Below are 13214 nucleotides of genomic sequence, written 5' to 3' on the forward strand. Positions count from 1 at the left end.
TAATCAAAGGATGGGTGCAACCCGCTCCCCTCCACAAATGAATCAAGAGTTCAGAAACCATCCCAACCGACATCATTCACCTGAGAGGTATCAGAATAGATCCAATCAGGGGGAAAACAACCAATATCGACCTAGACCACAGAAAGAGGATCCTAGAGAGATGGAAAGGTTCCAGTGCCTTGAGGCCCAAGTGAAAATGTTAGCTGAGCAAATAGGAAAGCTCTGTACAGCGCAAAAACAACCTTCCAAAGAGGGGGCTGATGGCCATAGCAATGACCGGGGAGCTTCCGAAAAGTGACTAAGTACTCATGATAACTGCAGTGCCAAAATGACAGATTGCTCTGATATAATTTTGCATAATGACTCTGAGATGCCTAATGGATTAAATGTGAAAGTGCCAGTAAATGAACTTGTGACAGAAAGTGCAAATACTTCTAAAAAAGAGGTACGGTTTAACCTAGAGCTAAATAAAACAGTAAAGATTTGTACAAATGAAAAAGAAACATTAGGAATTCCAAAGAAAATGACTCATGCATGGGAAATACCAGTGGACAGGGAGTAAGTGGGGATGCTATAGCTACTTCCCTGGGCAAGCAAAACAATGACCAAACACAGACAGAAAAAGGAAATACTCACAAGGAGGGCACAAGTCAATCACCTGAAGAATTCTTTGAGCCACATATTTTTGAAGAGGCTGAAAGGGCTGGTATCACACTAAGGGGCCGATTCATGGAACAAACGTGCGCCGAAAATCTTCGCGCAAGCAGGCGCAAGCGGAGAAAAACAGGCGCACGCGCACGCGTGCTTTTCATGGAAGTCCCTGCGCGTGTTTACCTCGGGATGTGCGCCAAACCCGTGCATGGCGCACACGTCACTGCAACATCCCGAAAGACGTGCGCGACGCGCACAGTGAAAGCGCACAACCTCGGCGCATACACTAGAAAGTGGGCGGAACACGAGGCGTAACGCGCGGAATGGGGAACAACTCGCGAAAACAAAGGCGTAACTGGGGATGTACTGCAGGGAAGCAGACGGAACGCCCACACGCACCCGAACCACACGTATTCATGGAATTGAATAGGGCACAGCCACGCACAGCGAAAGACACGCACAAGCCGAAACACGTCCGCCACACGAAGGCAGGCGGTAGCGTCCCTGCGCATTACAAAAGTGGCAACATACAGCAATTGGGCCTGTGCGAGCGGGGCACGTGTATATCGGGGGTTCGCGTGAAGTTTTTCACGCGATCGGGCCTAGGGGAGCGGGCTACGTGTATTTCAGGGGTTCGCGTGAACTTTTTCACGCGATCGGGCCTGGGGGAGCGGGCTACGTGTATTTCAGGGGTTCGCGTGAAGTTTCTCACGCGATCGGGCCTGGGGGAGCGGGGTACCACTCACCGTCTGCCTTGCGTGTAGAAGAACGCGTAGCCAACACCCGCTGTGAAGTAATAGCGTGTGAACCCCAACGGATGGAAAACACACGCACCGCACGAAAAGCACGTACAGAACATAAAGGCACGCGGGATCTCCAAGCCCTGCCAGGGCAACGCCCGTGCGCAAAACGTCACAGACGCGCTTACGCTGTAAGGGCTTTTGGTCCAATGAAATCGCGTACGCGTGCTGACGCGCTTACGCGCTAAGGGCCTTTCCTTGATTTTCACGCTGACGTGCAGGATTTTCACGTGCCAAATCACTCCGTATCAAGCTGGCCACGCGAAAACACACGGAAGACCACGCTCCTGCCCAGAAGGCCAAATTACTGCCCCCCAGTGCCCCGAGCAGCCTCCCACGTGCCATCTGCTGCTGCCTGCCTGCCTGCCTGCCTGCTGCCACCGTGCCCTGCCATTTGGTGCCTGCACATCAGCCATCTGCAGGTGTCCAGTTGCTGTGTCCACCCCTGCTGGAACAGAAGACTCCCGACTCGGATAACATCGCTCCACAGCCCAGCCCCAGGACCCAGTTGCCCACCCACTCCTGCCCCTGGGGTTGCCATGTCGGGCACATCAACATCTGGCACCAGTGGCAACCCCCGGCCAGAGGGGCAGAGGGGCACCAGCTTCACTGCCACCGAAGTTGGTGTCCTGGTGGAGCAAGTCCTGGGGCAGTATGATGCCCTCTTCGGATCGTCCCGCGCCAACAAGGAAGGACGGGAGAGGATCTGGGCCGACTGTGTGGTTGCCATAAACGCGGAGGGGGTGGCAACCCGCACCATCCAGAAGGTCAAGAAGCGCTGGGAAGACTTGAGGTCCAGGACCCTCATAAAGGCCCGGCGCCTCGTGGAGGGGGGCTGGGGCCGCATGAGTTCCATCCAGATGAGGGTCCTGGAACGCGTACACCCAGCGCTCCACGCCCAGGTCCTTGAGAGGGAGACCGGTCTGGAGTTGAGCGGTAAGTGGCCAAGCATTGCTGTGTGAGACAGGGCATGTTGCAGTGTGCTCGTTGTCTGATACTTGCCTGTATGTGTGACATAGGCCATGTACACATGTATGTGTGCAGGGACATCATGGTAATGCATGTGCGATCAGCAATGTGTGAACCGCACGGTCGTTGCATGTGTTTAAATGCGACATGGGGAGCCCTATGCAGATTGTACACATGAGAGCATGGCAGTCTCTGTTCCTGGACATGGGTGGGGGTGAGGGATGGGTGCTGATGCCAGGTACATATATGGTATCCATGTCTGTGTGCCTGACCTGCGTGTCTGTGACTTGTGAATGCCATGGATGCATGACACATGTCTGTGACAATGTACAGATTCACTGATGCAGCCTAGTCATCCTTGTATCCACTGTGATTGGGGTGTACGGGGCCAGATGGATGTGACTGAGGTGAAGTGTGTGCATGTGATAGGCATGACCCATGATGCATGTGAGTACCATTACATTGTATGTTTCGAGAGTCCATGTATGGAAATGTCCATGGCATGCACCATGACTGTCACTGTGTGTGTTTTGCCTGGACTGACACATGTGTTGTGGAGGGACATGATGGGAGTGTACTTTGACAGTGGCACTCATCTGCTATTGCTTCCTGTCTAGGGGACCATTGTACAGTACCCTGATGCTTGTGTTCTATGTCTCCCTCTACGCAGCAGCTAGTGAAGAAGAGGGCGGAGACGGCGCTGTGGAGCAAGGCGGCGGGGATGCCCCCACGGCTGCAGCGGAAGGGGTGGGTGAGCCCCCACAGGGGCCTGCTACGGCGGAAGACGGTGAGGAGCCATCCAGGTTGGTGGTTTCCACAGAGGAGGAGGAGGCCGCCACTGAGGCGCACATGGGACGGGCCTGGGACGGGGCATCCCTGCTGGTGCAAGTGGTGCAGTCCAGGGGCAGGGGAAGGAGGCAGCACAGGTCACCGTGGAGGGGCCTGTGCATGTCGCTGTCCCTGACCCTGTGGGTGCACCACCATGCACCAGCAGGGATGCCCCGTCCCAGGCCCGTCCGCAGGTAGAGGGGATGTCCATGTCATCTGACTCCCCTCCACCTGCGGACGAGGGGACCCCTGGCCGTATGGAGAAGGTCCTGATTGGGGTCGCGATGCGCACGGCTGTGATTCGTGATGCCGTGCGTGCTTCCCAGGAGGAGCACGCACGTCATCACGAAGAGCACCGTGCCGACGTGGCCCAATTGGGATCGTCCATGTTGGGGGGTTTCCTGAATGTGTCGGCCAATCTGGCGGCCCTCTCCTCCTCTGTGGAGACTATACGCCAGTCGTTCTCCTTGCCGTCTTCCGGCCCAGATGCCACCAGGGCCCCCTGTGGACCTGCCCTGACCAATGCAGCCAGCTCGGTGGGGATCCCATCCCTGCCACAGTCGGGAGTCAGAGGTCCAGCAGGGGTGGACACACCAGCAACTGGACCCCAGCAGATGGAGGATGTGACGGCATCATCGGGCAGGGCACGTGCACGACGGCGTCGGTGGTTTCCATCAGCCTGGATGCCGTCGTGCTGGCACAGGCAGTTGCGTCGGAGGCAGCAGCAGGCTCAACGTGGGAGGCATCATGGCTCGGGGCCATCAACATCAGGGGTGCAGGCATCGGCCGGAGGGCAGGAGAACCCTGGAATGGGAGTGGCTTCCGTGTGGGAGCGTTTGTGCCAGCAGATAGGTGCGGAGCGGCAGCGGGCAGAGGAGGAACGGCTCACAATGGTCAGGGCGGAGGAATCCATGCGGAGGGCGCTGAGGCGGGCTGAGTGCCTCGAGGGTCTTCGCAGGGAGTTGGAGCTGGACACTGCATTATCCCTGCGGGACCTCGGGCCAGGGAACATGCCCGCCTCCAAGCCATTGAACGGGAGTTCGATGATGCCCTGGCCCATGACTACAACCAGTGAGCCGTCGGACTAGCCCGCTGCCTTTGTATATAGTTATATAGTTAGTGGTAGGTTTCCTTTAAATTATTTTTTTTTTATTTGGTTGCGATTGGACAATGCGCCACTTTTTTGTATATAGTTCAGTTTTTAGTTAGTTGACATAGTTAGGTTTCATTTGGTTGGGCTCATGGACCCGGGATTGTCTTGTAAATAGTTCTTCTATGGATTTTTTGATTTTTGGGATTTTTTTCATGGACATTCATCTTCTTTTTGTTGTTTTGCTTTGTGGTTTTTCTCATTTCATTTCCATTCTAGTTGATTTTCAATACATTTTTATTTTCATCCTTCAATGTGTCGTATCATCTCATTACTTTCATGCATGTCATGGTGGGTGTTTTAACATTCACTTGCAGCCATTGTGTGTGACAGACATGTGTTCATTTGCATTATTTACATTGGGTGTGTAACATGTAATTGCCTTTGATATGTGGGTGGATGTGATAGTTGGTTGGGCCTTTTGGCAGGGGAGGATGGCCATTACGGACATGATTGGGGATTGTTGGGACCCAGGTGGTGGGGGGCATGGATGGGACATGGGTGGGGGCCTGCTGGCAGGTGCCCCACAGTGCTGGGGGGTGGGGGTGCAAGGGGACATGAGTTGGACATGGGTGGGGGTCTGCTGGCAGGTGCCCCACAGTGCTGGGGGGTGGGGGTGCAAGGGGACATGAGTTGGTGTTCATTAGTTCAAGGAGACATGTGCCTTTGCTGGGGGGCATGCCCATGTTGGGTGGGCTGCCTGCGGGACATGACCAGGGATGCAGGGTAGTCCCCTGTGGTGTGGGCTGCCTGCAGGGGCCGTGGAGGGTGTACAGGGAACACCTGGGAGGACCCACACTGTCAAATCACATATAGGATTCCCCGGCACCCCTGAAATACACGTACCCTGATGAAATCGCGTGTGGAACTTCCCGCGCACCCCTGAAATACACACGCCCAGGCCAATCGCGTGTGGAACTTCCCGCGCACCCCTGAAATACACGCGCCCAAGCCATTCACGTGTGGAACTTCCCGCGCACCCCTGAAATACACGCGCCCAGGCCATTCACGTGTGGAACTTCACGCGCACCCCGAAATACACGTACCCTGCTGAAATCGCGTGTAAAACTTTCCGCGCACCCCTGAAATACACGTGCCCAGGCCATTCGCGTGTGGAACTTCCCGCGCACCCCTGAAATACACGCGCCCAGGCCAATCGCGTGTGGAACTTCCCGCGCACCCCTGAAATACACGCGCCCAGGCCATTCGCGTGTGGTACTTCCCGCGCACCCCTGAAATACACGCGCCCAGGCCAATCGCGTGTGGAACTTCCCGCGCACCCCTGAAATACACGCGCCCAGGCCATTCGCGTGTCGAACTTCCCGCGCATCCCTGAAATACACGCGCCCAGGCTATTCACGTGTGGAACTTCCCGCGCACCCCTGAAATACACGCGCCCAGGCCAATCGCGTGTGGAACTTCCCGCGCACCCCTGAAATACACGCGCCCAGGCCATTCACGTGTGGAACTTCCCGCGCACCCCTGAAATACACGCGCCCAGGCCATTCACGTGTGGAACTTCACGCGCACCCCGAAATACACGTACCGTGCTGGAATCGCGTGTGTAACTTCCCATGCACCCTGAAATACACGTACCCTGCTGATATCGCGTGTGTGACTTCCCCTGCACCCTGAAATACACGTACCCTGCTGATATTGCGTGTGGAACTTCACGCGCACCCCGAAATACACGTACCGTGCTGGAATTGCGTGTGTAACTTCCCATGCACCCTGAAATACACGTACCCTGCTGAGATCGCGTGTGTAACTTCCCCTGCACCCTGAAATACACGTACCCTGCTGATATCGCGTGTGGAACTTCACGCGCACCCCGAAATACACGTACCCTGATGGAATCGCGTGTGGAACTTCCCGCGCACCCCTGAAATACGCGTACCCTGCTCGCACGGGGCCAATCGCGTGAGGTACTTCCCGCGCACCCCAGTGATACACGTAGCCCGTTTGCTGTGCTGGTACAGGGTTAGTGCAGCCCTTTGCGCTGGATTGGGTATGTTGATGGCTTTTCCCTGCGCGGGAGGCGTTCTTGGGGGCGTAACTGGCGCTGCTGCAGGGTCGCTGCGCCACTGTGCGCCACGGCTGGTTTTGGTGGCTGGAATCCATGAATACGCTGTGCGCGGAAATTGATTCTTGCGCACGCGGCTGGCGCAGGGATTCGCACACGCACACTGTGCGCCAGCCGCGTGCGCCACTTGTGCGCTGAATTCTATGAATTACCCCCTTAATGATCACAAATGCACAGAATTAAAAAATGACAAATTGCTGAATGATGTTGTTACACATGTTCAGTTGGAAGGCTGTAATGTGGTCTCTGATGTTACCTAGATGGATGGGCGAACAGTGGCCACACTCCAAAAAACCTCTGATCATGGAGAAATGAATAAAGTCTCTCGCGCAGAAATGGGTAAAAAGGAGGGAAAAATGTCTTTCCATTTACCAATGTGTTTGGCCAAAAGTGAAAAAGACCTGAGAAAGGTGAGCCCTGAAATCAGTAAGAATTCACATTTCTTATGTGTATTAGAGGAAGTTGAGGACAGATATTATGCACCCATCACTGTAGAAGAAAAATGCCACACCTTTGCTATGATTGACACTGGCGCAAAGGCCACAATTATGTCCAAGGAGCTGGTAAAGAGTATCAATGAAGGGAGACCCCCACGGAGTCAGATCACAGTGAAGGAAAATCAAGGCCCAGTGCATAACTTTAATGGGGAGGAGGTGCCCATAATAGGTGTAACTGAGGTTGACATAAAAATAGGAAAGCACAGAATGAAACAAGAGGTATTGATCACATCTATTTGTGAAATTCCATTTCTGATGGGGACAGATTGTCTGAAAAGATTGTCTCCTCTAATAGATGGGGTGAATGGAGTGCTGTGGTCCTTAACCAAAAAACCATTGAGGCCTAAGAAACTAAAATCACAATACAGCAATATAAATGAATGTCACACCGTTACGAAAACAAATGATGCTGTGGAGGTATATCTCCAGAATAGCTGCATACCTAGTGTCACTGTTATATTAATGTGTCAAGACAAAATGCAGAGCGACAATGAAAAACTACCTGTACAAATATACTTGGACCCAAGGAAAAATTGGCAGACTGCCATAGATGAGCACACATTACGTTTTTATTTAAAAGAGAAAACATGCAAACAGAATATTGCTCCTAAAACAGATTCAGAAAAACACATTACCACTCTGGCAGAAATACACATGGAAGATGAGCAACCATGGGTTCATGTTGGTATAAATGACTATTTTAATACAATAAAAGCCACTTTAGCGCTTGAACATGAAAGGAGTTTCATTAATGAGAAATTGTTGCAAAAAATAATGGAGAGGGAAGAAATCCCGGGATTTAGGATTAAAAACCAATATGTTTCTGGGTTGGACAGTCCAGACTTTGAAAACCGAATTGCAGGCAGATGCATGCTTAAAATTAGCATTGGGAAGAAAACAATTTACCATAATGTATGGATAGTGAGTGGAGCACAAAATGAATTTTACATGGGCAATGACATCATGCACAGAATGTGTATGGTGTTAGATTTCCTTAATCAAAAAATATGGTCACGCCTAGGTGGTCCGGCACCTGAATTTGAAGACAAAAGAAGGGCTTATCATTGTGCACAACTGGTTCCTTATGCAATCGAATTACAAATGAGGAAAGATACTATTATTCCTGCATTTACAAAACAGTTTGCAATAACACTGAAATGCAAAAATGGACAGCAGATGAAAGGCTCTGTTGCATTTGTATGCCTGAATGAATCCATAAAACAGCAAGGCCTGGATTATGAATACATTCCATTGGTAGATATTGGTGAAGGATCTGTAAAAATTATGGTAAATAATAAAGGTTGTCAGGATATTCATTTAGAGGAAAACTCCCCATTAGGAATGGCCATACAAAAATCACATTATACGGCAGATTTAAATAACATGGTGATTGGAAATATTCCTGAAAAGTATGTAGATGCCAAGGGTGAGTTGCCAGAACACCTGGACTCTCAGCCCAAAGGAATATTTAAAATTCATTCTGTGTATCCTTATGATTCAAATGAGACAGTGTGCTGCCATCAAGAGGATTGCATAATATTTAATTTAAATGAAAATGAAACAGAAAATCAGCCCATTGAAGTGGAAGCTGATATGCCAAAATATTTAAAAGTGGCAGCTTTACAAAAAGACACAGCCACACAGTTAGAGGAAAGCGCCGAGATTCCCTTACCAGAAGATTTTCCAGAATTTTCCAAAATGGTAGAAGAGCAGATCTCCTTAGCAAATGCGTGTGAAAGCAATGAAGATAGGGACAATCTGAGGGAGATATTTATGGAGTTTAAGGATGTATTTGCAAAAGATGCTTATGATTGTGGTTTAACTGATTTACATGTGGCCACACTACCAGAAGGGTGTAGCAGAAATCCAGTCTTTGTACGCCAGTATAGACTACCGCTGGCATGTTTAGAATCATTGGCAGAGATTATTAAAAATTTGGAATCGCGGGGAATCATCTGGCCCATTCATAGCACATCCAATACACCTATTTTAGGTGTGTTAAAGCCAAATGGTCAATGGCGGCTGTGTGCAGACTTGAGAGAGTTAAATAAAAGAGTACCAGTATCTAGATGGCCACTGCCATTCATTGATCAGGGCCTAGCTCAGGTACATGGTTCAAATGTATTTACCACATTAGATCTCACCTCTGGATATTGGTGCGTGCCATTGGCAGAGGAGATACAACATTTATTTTCCTTTACATTTGACAGGACTCAATATGCCTGGCTTAGAGCTCCGTTCGGGTACATCAATAGTGGGAGTGAATTTGGCATATTTTTGAGAAAGGCCATGCCGGATGCAGCGGAAAGAGGAACAATAGTTTATGTGGACGATGTCCTGATAAAAAATAAAAGCCTGAAAAGCCATTTTGATGAAATAAGACATGTACTTGGCCAATTGCAGAAAGCAGGCGCCAAAGTATCTTTGCAAAAAGCACAATGGTGCAAGAAAAAAGTGAACTTTCTAGGGCATGAAGTGACTGAACATGGGCTAAATCCACAAAAGAAGAAAATAGAGGCCATACAAAGATTAAAAGATCCTAAAAATGTGAAAGGAGTAAAAAGTTTATTAGGGATGACAGGCTATAACAGAAAGTTCATTGAAAATTATGCAGAAATCACTCAACCATTGACTAAACTGCTTAAACTGAATACTCCCTGGAAATGGGAAAAAGAGCAGTCTGATGCAGTGGCTAAATTAAAGGAATGTCTTGTAAAGGCACCATGTTTAGCATACCCCATAAAGGACAGGGATTTCTTTATAGAAATAGGTTTTTCTGAACATTGTATGTCAGCAGTGTTATCACAAAAACACGATTTGAATCACAAAACCATTGCATATGCAAGTAAGGCATTTTCCCAAGTTGAAATGAAATTTAATGAATGTGAAAAGGCCCTATTAACCACTGTGTGGGTGCTACAACATTTCCGCCCCATTGTTCAGGGAGAAAAGGTGATTATTGAAACAAATCACCAACCTTTGCAATTTTTAGAGAGTAAAAGAATTAGATCAGGTAATCTAGCGCAATCCAGAATCACTTCATGGACGCTGGCATTACAAGGTTTTCCCGTAGAAGTGAGATATGGACAAAATAAAAAGAACCCAATTGCTCAAGGGTTAGCTGACTTACATGACTGTGCAGCTGAACAAATACCAAATGAAATGGAAGTGGAAACTAGTTTGCAGGAATTTGAACAATCACCACACAAAGCTTTTGATGAAAAAACATGCAAGGATTTGCCAACTGTATATGTGGATGGTTGTGCTTTTCACATTGAAAATGACAGTAATAAACAGTTAGTGGCAGGAATAGGAAATGTCTGGTTGAAATGTGAAGGTGTCCCCAGTATAGGGATGAGGATTGGAGATAGGAGCAGTCAGGTGGCGGAATTGGCAGCCATTTATAAAGCAATTGCTACTGCAGTTGATAAAAAGTTCAGTGAAATTGTCCTCGTGACTGATTCTGATTATGCACGGAATAGCTTTGTGGAGTATTTGCCTGGTTGGAAAGCAAGAGGCATGGTTACATACAACAAAAAGCCACTTAAGCATGGAAAAATGATACAAGCCATAGACAAATTGGTGTCAGAGAATAAGTTAACAATATACTGGAGAAAAATTCGTGGGCATTTAAAAACACCAGGAGAGGATAAGGAGGGAAATGATAAGGCAGACCACCTGGCTAAGATTGGGGCTGTGATGGGAGAATTGCTACCTATTGATTATTTAATGGGTGAAATACAAATTGATGCAGTCACACGTTCTAAAGCACTAAAGGAGGTAGATCAACCGGTGGTGCAGTGGAGTCATTACACGCCAGACCAAGATTTGATTGAGGCACAAAAGAATGATCAAATTTTGGGAATCTATTATAATCATTTGATAGATCCCGAACAAAATTCTTTAACAGAAAATGATTGTATGGGAAAAGAAGAGTTGAGGGTGTTATTAAAGAACAAAACACGAATTAGATTACAGGATGGACTCATGATTAGAGAGTCCATAACAGGACAAATACAGTGGGTAGTACCCCTTTCATTCAGAGGACTAATGCTACACCATGCACATGATGCCATAACTGCAGGCCATAGAGGTTCACAAAAAACATTAGAAATACTAAAATATTATGCTTACTGGCCACATATGTCCCAAGATGTGGAATTATATACTAGAGGATGTCTAGTATGCGCCCAATTTAAACCTGCTTCACCAATGCATAGAGCACCATTGATGAAAAGAGGCCTAACTCTCCCATGGTCAGATTTGCAAATAGACTATGTAGGTCCTTTAAAAAGGTCGAGCAGGGGACACCGTTATATTTTGAGTGTGGTATGTTTGATGTCGAAGTGGATTGAATGCATTCCTGCACCAGATTGTAGTGCGCAAACAGCAGCCACATTGCTGGTGAACCATGTGTTCTCAAGGTTTGGGTTGCCACAAAGAATTGTCAGACAGAGGAAGTCATTTCACAAGTACTCTAATGAGTAAGGTATGGCAAATACTAGGTGTGAAAAGGAAACTACATATCGCATATCGGGCGGCGTCTTCAGGTACAGTTGAAAGAAGCAATAGGTCTGTTGTGGATATTTTAAAGAAATTTGTGGCAGAAGCAGGTTCCAGCTGGGATTTACCTTTACCGTTGGTTTTGATGGCAATCAGATCAACTCCTGCCAAAGCAACAGGTGTTAGCCCCCATGAGGTCTTGACAGGTAGGAAAATGGTGTTACCACAACACCTACTATACAGAACACATGAGCAGACACTTGTGAGTGCATCCACAGTTCATGAATATATTGATGAACTGAGGAGGCATTTGCAACATGCATTTGCTTTTGTGCAGAGAAATCTGGAAAGAGCTGCTGACAGTGCAAAGTCTTATTATGACAAAAAGACATCAGTAAAGGAATACAGTGTAGGGGATCAGGTGTACAAGTTTAATTTTGGAAAAAGTAAACAGAAAAATTCTAAATTTCTAGCAGCCTGGCAGGGGCCATTTCGAATTATAGATAAGGTCTCTCCTGTAGTTTATAAAATTTTGAAAAATGAAGGTGAAACGGCAATAGAGCAGTTTGTCCATGTAAATCAAATCAAACCATGCCATCCCAGACATGAGATCAGGCAGCTTGAGCATGTAGAAACAGATAAAGTCCCTTGAACACAAAAAAGAGAAAATAAATGGGTACAATCAGGAGGCAGTGACAAAGAAGTTAAAAAGTTGATTGTAATAATGGCACATAAACACTGTAATATATGTAAAAATATATAATATAAAATAATTAAATAAATAAATATATATAATGGAAGCTCATGGTTGGTGTGCAGAGAGAAAATGTATTAAATATTGAATGCTGTTTTATATGTGCTTGTTTTCTTTTAACTTGTGTTTAATTTCAGAAAAAAAAAAAACGAAATATTTTTACCAAGCATGTTTTATTTTTGGCAAAAGGGTGAAGTTAGTGTTGTGCTATGTACTTAATTTGTTTATTTTCTATTTGATTTAGAAAATTAACATTATTTGGTCGGAGGTTCCGGGATCAGAGCCCACGGGAGAAGATGGAGTCCTGGAGCCCACGTGGACGGATTCCGGGAAAGCCCCAAAGAGGGGTGAAGACCAAGGCTGCAAAGCGATCAGCATTGAAGATGATACCGATGATATGGTTAATGATGATGATATTTGGAGGGATCTTCAAGAATTCAGAAGCACAGGTTGTCATTGAACCTGGACCAGCATCTGGTATCGCGGTGGAAGAGGCACCAGGATTCATCATGAGTGATAGAAGGATGATTTTCCAAAATATATACATACCATTGAATCCTGAGATTTTGATTGAAAAACACTTGAACAATACCGGAATTAAGATTTAACAGACTAAAGAGTGGCTGGAAATAAGAAAAGAGGACACTAAGCAGTCAATAAGAGATATATTAATGCAATTGGAAAAAACATTTGTGAATTCAGCAGACATTAAGAAGAAGAGAGGAAAGAGAGGTGCGGTGATGCTCGCGATATCATTGGTAATGTCTATAGTTGGAGCCATAATAGGTACCACAATATCAACAGCCAATTCTATTTCGGTAGGAACACTGAGTACTAAAGCGCAACAACTGAGTATTGACCTAGAAATAATACAAAAAACATTAGATGGAATTAGAGGGGGACTGGATGAACAAGTAAGATTCATAAATTTATTTAACATTTATAAAGCGCTCACACAGCCCACAGGCATCGAGGCGCT

The sequence above is a fragment of the Ambystoma mexicanum genome, chromosome 11 (genome assembly GCF_040938575.1).
Source record: "Ambystoma mexicanum isolate Mex_15411 chromosome 11, UKY_AmexF1_1, whole genome shotgun sequence".
NCBI classification, from domain to species: Eukaryota; Metazoa; Chordata; class Amphibia; order Caudata; family Ambystomatidae; genus Ambystoma; species Ambystoma mexicanum.